This window comes from Bactrocera latifrons, unplaced genomic scaffold (genome assembly GCF_001853355.1).
Source record: "Bactrocera latifrons isolate USDA-ARS-PBARC rearing strain unplaced genomic scaffold, ASM185335v1 scaffold_358, whole genome shotgun sequence".
Lineage (NCBI taxonomy): Eukaryota > Metazoa > Arthropoda > Insecta > Diptera > Tephritidae > Bactrocera > Bactrocera latifrons.
This window is the reverse complement of record NW_017536999.1, coordinates 248,146-257,613: the sequence shown is the minus strand read 5'-3', so window position 1 is coordinate 257,613 and position 9,468 is coordinate 248,146. Positions and strand designations below refer to the sequence as shown.

Sequence of the window (9,468 nt, the reverse complement as noted above, 5' to 3'; positions counted from 1 at the left end):
CTGGATGCAGCTTCCTCTGACATTTCTTCCGTAAAATTTAGTATTTCTGACGTTTTTTATTAGTCGGTGAACGCACTTTTAGTGATTTTCAACATAACCTTTGTATGGGAGGTGGACGTGGTTATTTTCCGATTTCTATTCTTGAACTGTATATGGAAATGCCTAAGAGAAACGACTTTATACAGTTTGGTTGACATAGCTATAGTAGTTTTCGAGATATGTAGAAAAAAGTTAGTAGGGGGCGGGGCCTTGCCCACTTTTCCAAAAAAATTACGTCCAAATATGCCTCTCCTTAATGCGATCCTTTGTGCCAAATTTCATTTTAATATCTTTATTTATGGCTTAGTTATGACACTTTATAAGTTTTCGGTTTACGCCATTTTGTGGGCGTGGCAGTGGGCCGATTTTGCCCATCTTCGAACTTAACCTCCTTATGGAGCCAAGAAATACGTGTACCAAGCTTCATCATGATATCTCAATTTTTACTCAAGTTACAGCTTGCACGGACGGACGGACAGACATCCGGATTTAAACTCTACTCGTCACCCTGATCACTTTGGTATATATAACCCTATATCTGACTCTTTTATTTTTAGGACTTACAAACAACCGTTATGTGAACAAAACTATAATACTCTCTTTAGCAGTAAAAATAAAGTACAATTAATACGAAGAGGAAACAAATTCAAGAATTACTCTTAAGGTCCAGGCCCAATGCTGGCCGGCTCTACTTGCTTTCGTTGACTTTTCGTACTTTGAATGCTTGTATGAACAAAAAAGCGCTTTGAGATGTTACAAGCACGGTTGCCACTTAACGTAGATTAAAAATTTAAGATTATTGTAAATGGTTAATATTGCGTGCCAATATAGAAAGAAAAACAGTACCGACTGGCAACCATAGTTACAAAATCTTTTGCCAAGCGCTTGAAGAAACAGTACATTTGGCCTCATTGCATAAACTCTGGTATAGTTCTATTCAGTTTTGACAGTTCTCACAGCAAAGCAATTAAAGCATTTAGCCTGGCTCTTTATAACAAGTAAAGAAATGGAAAACTAGCAGAAGATTAGGTGAATCGGAAAATTGCGTTTTTGGCTATTTGTGTTGTGTATTGAACTAAGTCTAATAAAATACTTAACTCTTCTAATTTTTTAAGTTTTCACTTCTACATCCTTTACTTTTAAAAACTATTAACACTCTCTTCTTTTACGTTTTAACCCTTTGCTTGCTTTTTTCTGGATTAGAAACGTGTTAATCAAGAATGATTAGATATTACCACCAATGAGACGTAGTTAACTAACTAACTTCGTAACATAATTTCGAATGCAATTATTATAAAAGTTCGATAGTTCGTTTCATTAAAGCCATACATACATATGTATGTATATAGGCTAATCTCAATTTTTTCTTTATCATTAATAATGTTAGCCCAAAGGGTTTGAAGAAAGAAACAATCTCCAGGAGAATATCTGATCTTTATGCTTCAGTTTTCACTCATCACAGTTTATACTCAGAAACTAAATATTTATTTTTCAAAATGTCGCTGGAAAAAAAGAGAAAAAATAAACAGATTCATTGAATTGTATATGGTATACATTGTATTACTCTGCGCTTACTGTAATTTTATACGCCTTTGTCGAAACAATTTCAAACAAATTAGAGGCGCAAAAGTCCACATTTCATATTTAGTTGATAACACTCACTCACAGTCGTCGCTACTTCTGATTCAGAAACAATTAGCCTCTCAGGTGATATGTTTCATACTTATAGGAATATTTCTGGAAAACATATTATATATACACTACTATTTTTAATCCATAACAAAGAATGGATAATTATTAATTTTGGCATCTGAAACCAATAACTTTACTCGATTTTAAAGATTTATTATAAAAGGAAATTATACAATTTTTAAATATCAGTTGTTAGTTGTCCTTAAATGATTTTCTCAAAAGTATGTATAGATCTGTACCACTGTTGCGCATGACTCTCCTACCATCATCTTTCGCATCAATGGCGATGTTTTAATTACGAATTACTTCGTTTAACTTAAGAATTTCTTTGGTAACTTTTGCAGCCACAACGGTTTCCAGACCTCTCCCCCAAAACAATGTGTGAGCGCATGTATTTGTTAGATAAGTTCAATGCTTCGGTGCCACTCACCAGCAACCAGGACAGCTTCTGCGTGCCATTTTCGCCAATGTTGCATGCATAGCCAATACGTAACGAATCTTAATTGCTTTTTATATTCTTCGCCAGATCTTTTGCACGCTTCTATTAAAAGTAAAAGTAAGCAAGTAAATGAAAATACATTAATGGCAATTAATGTATTTCTTTACAACAGAAAGGGCAATGGGCACTAATTCGCTATTCAAGAGCCAAGATTGTTTTTACTGTTGTCGGTAATGATGTATACGTCACCGGCCTCACCAAAACGTGTATAGTTTTTCCCGCGCTATCAATATGTTTCAGCGAGTTTTCACTGCTTGACAGTTTGGTATTTATTAATCAGAGGTTCTAGAAAAAAGGTCAAATATGCAACGCTTTGAAAAGTCACGCCACTTAAATTGAGTTGTTTTTGGAGAGAAGAAACTTTTTGTTTATGTCGTTAATGAATCGTGTCAGCAATGGCGGTCGCAAAGGCGGCAACATTTGACATTCGCAATTTCCCGAATGCGTCACAATTCCATTTGTTTAGCAATTTATCATCAATTAAAATGAACGGATGTTAAATTCCGCTTATATACATACTAATTTATTGAAGAACTATCCAACACTCACTCGCATTGTTGAAGACAACTCTTTAGCAAAAGGAGCTAAATTTTTGAAGGAAAGTGCAGAGATCGCACACATTAAATGAACCCATGCGAATGACTAATTCAAATGAAAATAAATTACATAATGCCGACTACAGACTAGCAATTTAGACTCATTAATAAGAGAGTGTCCTCTTCTTATGTTGGTCAGAGTTTATTCGCCTTATTTTCACATTGAGACACAACAAAAAGAGAAATTAACAACAAGCAAATAAGATTGATTATTTTAGTACCATCCCATCCCTTTAAAATAAAAAACGTTACTCAATAAGTACGACACCTGACGACCAAACTCGCAGTGATGAGAGCACGTCCTTAGTGCTGTTATATTTCATAAATAATATAATTATTTAAAACTATATTTCCTTTCAAATATTAAGTTCAAATACTAATTGACATTAAAACCAAAGAGAAAATCTGAACAATTTTTATTGGAGGCGGTGAAAAGGAGACAAAAATTTTAAATGCACGTAACCTAGTCTACGTTTAGCCAGTTGCACATAGAAATTTTAAAGCTATTCACAAGTTATTCTATACACTGGTCAATGTTGTATAGTGAACTCACCTGTCTATAGTCTATAGCTAAAGCACAAAAGCCGTTCGAAGTCATCTAAAATTTGTTAGATTGGTCTATTTTTAAGACAACAACAAATACGCAAGTAATGCGGAAAGGGTAAGCGCCGATTATATACCCTATATGTACTTATGTATTTATAGATGTGGAATGTAAATTGTCACATGAAAAAATGTACGGTCTGGCCGAATATGGAAGATTTTTGAAAAATCTGGTACAATGTGCTAATCTATGTTTTACTTTTACTTATACACTCTTAGAAATAGTTGTTTCGAATTATTTCAAACTTGTTTGATTCTTAAATCTTACAACTCTTCTAAGAAAACATAAATTGTTTAATCAAGTTTCCGTCATATCCAAGGGTTAACTCAAGAGTTAATTACAAACACGGTTTAATTGCCGCTGCCACAGTTTGCCGCTGTTTTGAGAGTGCTTTGAAGAAACTTTTGCACTGAACACAACGACACTTAGCAACTTAAGATTTAAAAATTGTTTGTCGTTAGAGAAGCTTTCTTTTTTCATAATTCTGAAATAAAAACTCTAATAAGGCCGAACAACTTTGCGTTAATCTCTGCAAAGCAAAGCCTTTAATTCGCTCCCATAAATTTATTTGCACTTTTATAAACTTTCTCAATGGTTGTTACGAAAATTTAAAGCACCTTCAATTAAACCTTTTCATGGCACTCCCTTTCACAAAGCCAACCGAGGTCAAACTTTTTCTTCAGCACAAAAACACGAAAATGGAAAGGAAATCGTACGCCAGCAAAGGAGAAATAAAAGACGGAAAGATTTATTTTCAGCAGCGCACAAATTGCTCTAAAAATTAATTACATAAATGAGCAACAAACACAACAAAAGCACTTGAAGCACATAGAAACCGAAATGAGTCGAATGAAAATGGCAGCAAAGCAAAAAAACACACTTGTTAAATTGCGTAAAATATTGGCGTTTTTTAGCTTTCGGTGTGGCTTAAAGCCAACTGGGTCGGCGGACCACTTTGGCTGGCTTCGCCTGCGTACATATGTACATACTCGCATATTTAGTATCTTGCTTTTCATGAACTGATTTTTCCCAGGCATTCTCGCTTGTGTTTCACTTAAATGCATAGATATGTAAGGGTATGTACTTGCGTGTGTACACTCTTGAGCATTGTAAACATTTAAAAAATCATCAATCATCCCAAAGCCGTAGCTCGTTAATTGCCCGCGTGTGTTTACAAATATTCATTGGGTACCAGCGCTCACACATACAAACACAATTACGCCTAACGAAATAACACTCACACATAAACAGTACAAATAGGTTTCCCACAAAAGTCTATTAGCCCCACATGCCGTGATTTGTGTCCTTTCTCCTTCGTCCGCCGCAAATGTCGTTGACTACTGCATGTTAAAAAGTCAAGTTAATAGCCAAAAAGTTTAAGTTTTTTACATGAGTCCGAAGTCTGCTGTGACTGAGCAGCCAAGAACAGCGGATGTGTTACGCAAATAACCGAAAGAAATGAGGCCAAACGAAATGATGAAAAAGAAGTGCGAACAACGCTTGTGAATAAAGCGTTCGGTTGTTGCAGGCGAGCTGTCAACTGTGTGTGTGTGCAAATAGTTTCAAAGAGCATAATGCAAATTCGAAGGATTTATTAAGGTACATATGGTGATTATAGTGAAGTGTACATGTGGCCGTACTATTAAGTCCTATAATTTTTATTATTTTTATTTATTTATTTTTTTTTTTTTTGATTAAGAGAAAATTGCTGAATTGATTAGTTCCAATGTCCAATTAACGAATCCAATAAAATAAGTTTTTAATCACTTGCAAAGTTATTTGGTTCTTGATCATTTTTTGTTGATGTTCAAATGTACATATTTATACCCGGAAGAGGCTATATTAATTTCGCCAAGAAGTTCATAACGTCTAGAAGGAAACGTCGGATACTATATAAAATTAGCATAGGATAGATTTGCATGACGGCGGTCTGCCCGTCTAACTGTCTATCTGTATATACGAGAACTAATCTCTCAGTTTTAGTAATATCGATATGACATTTTGCACACATCTTTTTTTCATAAGATATCTAAATTCCAAATTTTTGTTATTTCAAAGATATACATATATTTTACAAAGAATTTGTGAAAATGTCAAAGGAAAATTTTAAAAACTCGACCATTATGACAAAATTTCCTGCAGGCCTTCGGAAGCAAGTTGAATGCGCGAGCTTCTTACTAAATTATCGAAAAGAAATAAATGCGTGTATTAATTAATGCTATAAAGTTTTCTTAAATCCAGGGATGTCTAACTCACAATACGAAAAAATTTGATCTAATGGTATGTTATATTAAAGGGAAATATAATAACTAGAAAATGTTTTAAAAATATATTTAATTAGAAAGGATACGCTTGAAATTATGAACAAAAACTTTCTAATGTAAATATAATAATAATAAAAATCAACAATAAAAATGATTATTACAATTATTTAACGTTTTTTAAAAGTCTCCGCCCTCGTATATACTTTTTTTCTAGTGCAAAGTACCTTGAATAAACAACCAACGCCAAAAAAATTACAACTCTTTCAGCAAACAGTTCTTGTTAACTAATAGCGTATTCTACTTCGAAGTCGTGGAAGTTTCTAAAACGTTGTCAACATTAAAATTAACTTGAACACACACTAAGCCAAATAACATGGTACATGGCAATAAAGTTCGACTATTTACCCGAGTACATAACTAAATACCTACAAGATATCAGTTATGTGTAAATGTGAGTAAAAGAAATGTCATTAAATGGGCAAAACAATTCAAAGTTCATAACAAATACATTGCTAACAGGCAGACAATCATAAATACACATACATACACATACATGCAAACACCTCGTAGCAATTTGCACGCAATCTTTTTCCAGCTTACACCCACCTGCACACAGTCCCTTCCGAAGGTATGTGCAACATATAGTACAATCTATGTAACCTTGCGGCATTGAGAAATGAAGTTACGAAAGCGTCAACACTGGCACATGAAGTTATAATATTCGCTTACGGCTTTTCTTGCCACAAAGCCACTTGAAAAGTGTGAAGCTTCGGTGCACAAGCTGGACCCCTTGTAAGTAGAAACCCTCTCCACGGCCGGCACTCACCCGAGAGAGCAAGCGAAGGGCTACAATTGCCATTGCAGAAAACAGCAAATGTTTGTCGCATTTATACTTTGTATTGTTATTGCATACATTTCCATATATATGGACCCTTCATGTGTATTTGTCAGGTTACCTTTCCGTGTACTTCTTACGTAACCGTCAGCAAAATGCATGCCTGTGCGTCTACGAGAGAACTCACATTTAAATATGAGTAAGTACAATTGCGTGCATTAAAAATTCTGCTGAATATGCATATTTAACGCCAGGTAGGTGTTCCACTTTCCAACAACAACGTTTACATGAGCACAAGTATTTGCCAGTGTATTAAATTTAATTCGAAACTTTCGCATAAGGGTGCGTGGTTGTAAGAGTTTTAGAACATGAAAGGATGTGATGCCTCAATCAGATATTGATAAATGATTTTATACATACATACAGACATACATCAATATGTATAAATATATCAGATTTATCAGCGAAGATTTCTGAATATTAATATTTCCTGGAATGACTTTTTACTATATTTTCCCCAAAAATAGAAACATCGTTTAATGCAAATATTTTTTGGTTTATAAGTAAGTATCTTAGAAAATTCTAAAATGTTCCTAAAATGTACTAAAAATAAATCCGTAATCATTTACTGAGACCAATAGTGGACTTAAAGCAGTTCAGCAATGGGGTGTATCTGGTTTCTTTTATTATTTCGTAGAAGTGTGGAACTTCTCTATTTTCATTAATCGATAAGAAACCACATGTAACGAAGTTACGATTGTGTTAGGGGTTGGGGTACCGGCGGTGCTACTCTATCTTATACTGCATCAGTAAAAAAATAATCGGTTATATGTATGAAAAACCGTTATTGTTAATTCATTTACTGTTTTATTCCAGATATAAACAAATAAAAAATATTCGCTAAAGGAATTTTCCTATATTAGTTTTCTCTCATATATTTAAGACACCTATAATATGTATATACCGACTGGAGTAATCGACTACCGATTATATAGACTGAGTAAACAGTTTCTGTTTTCTGGTATATTATAACTTCAATAACTTATTATAGTATTCAGTAATATCAGATTCATTCAGCTGATCTTTAACAATATTTTGCGAGTATTTTTACATAAAGCAAATATAAAAGCTAAGTACTTAACCTCATAAACGGTTTCAGGAAAATAGCAAAGACACATTATTTATAAATAAATATATAATCTACAGTCTTTGTCTGAATTAATTTTATAACAAAAAGTACAGCTTCGCAGAAATTAAGGTGAAAAATTCTGTTTACCTTTGACCTCGAGTATTTTTTTTCACATATTAGAACGCTAATCTTAATTTTAAACATATTTTCAACATATTCACTCACTTTCAGCTTGTAAATTTACGTACCTTCATTTTTATTTCCTGCCTAATATGACCAAATCCAATTGCGTTATTTAATAAAATTTAATTAATAAATTTTTTTTTTCAAATATTATTTATTTCGTTTCATAAATTTTTACTTTAGAAAAATTTATATTTCAAAGTGTGAAATCGAGTTCAAATAAACTGAGATTAGTAGTAATTCGTAATACAAAATATTGATGGAGTAGCCGTCGCTAGTAGAAAGCCGCCTGTACATTAGTCACCTTAAACAATAGGCGTATACATATTTCTACGGACACGAGAACCTTTAGAACAAATGGCACCGAATGAATGCCTTTTTCGAATATGACTACACTCTATAAGAATTTCGCTCACCTTTTCAAATATGTACATACATACATATCGTCAAGTGAAATGCAAAATAACATAACAACATTTTCGGAAATTTATAGATGATACGTAATTTTGAATTTTATTTTGACTATATACAGTATTGGACAAAACTAATGTTAGGGGGTGTATTTTTTATGTCTAAATTTTTTTAAAATATAACAGAACTAGTTGGGCAATTATTATAGGTTACAATTATGTACATATATTAATTTATAAAAAATATAACATTAGTTATATATTCTTTCGATATAAAAAATTTAAAAAAAAAAACTTTTCAAAAGTATAAATCTGTGTGGACAAAACTAAAGCGCCCCCTAGTATTTGTTAGGAAAAATAATAACACGCTACTGTAAAAGTACGTAGACGTTAGCAATAAACTGGTTCAAATATTATTGAGACATTTTTTAAAAAGACTGTTAAAACGTTTAACATTTTTAAAAATATTATTAAAATAAAAAGTGATTGATAAAACGGTTTATCTCAATATAAAATTAGTTAAAAATATTCGGTGAATAGATGAGTGGTGCCCTCCGATTAATAAATAAATTTCAACTCTTATTTGCGACATCTCATCTCGATTGGAGCATTCAGAAATTGAATATCAAGGATAATCCAGGACAAGGACTCAAACCTAACCATTATGTTGCGATCATTAATCATGACGAGTGTAATGTTATGGTCTAAAGCTCCTTCTGTGGGCACGGGATTGAACCTATTCATATAATAAATGGAATAAGGGATCGGATTGTTTACACAAACATTTAAAAAAAACCGGATGCTAATACTATATTCTGAACAGGATATGAAACTATAATGGTGATTTCAGGACAATGATCCTAAGCATAACTCTAGGCATTGCAAAAGTTGGTTGTGAAGTTACAGAGTTGATATTTTATATGTCAAATCCCTCCAGAACTTATGGGAGATCGTTAATTCCAAAATAATAGGGAAAATTCTAAAACCAAGGATCAACCTTTAGAACCTGAACAAATTGCTTGGAATGGCATACCACATGCTATATAGTAATTAATTTAATTTTTCTATGCCTAAAATATGCATTTCAGTCACATAGGCAAAAAGGATTTGCTACTATTTTTTAATTTTGGGATATTATTTTCAAACCGATGAAAGGGGTGCTTTAGTTTTGTCCATATAATTTTTAAACCATAAATGTTTTTGTTGTTTTAACTAAT

General features: G+C 32.9%; 1 protein-coding gene across 1 annotated transcript in view; it reads left to right on the top strand.

The window, feature by feature from the left end:
* LOC108971744 (probable serine/threonine-protein kinase nek3) overlaps window positions 1-9,468 on the top strand; it is an 82,866-nt gene that overhangs the window by 443 nt on the left and 72,955 nt on the right. The gene's annotated exons all lie outside the window — the stretch shown is intronic.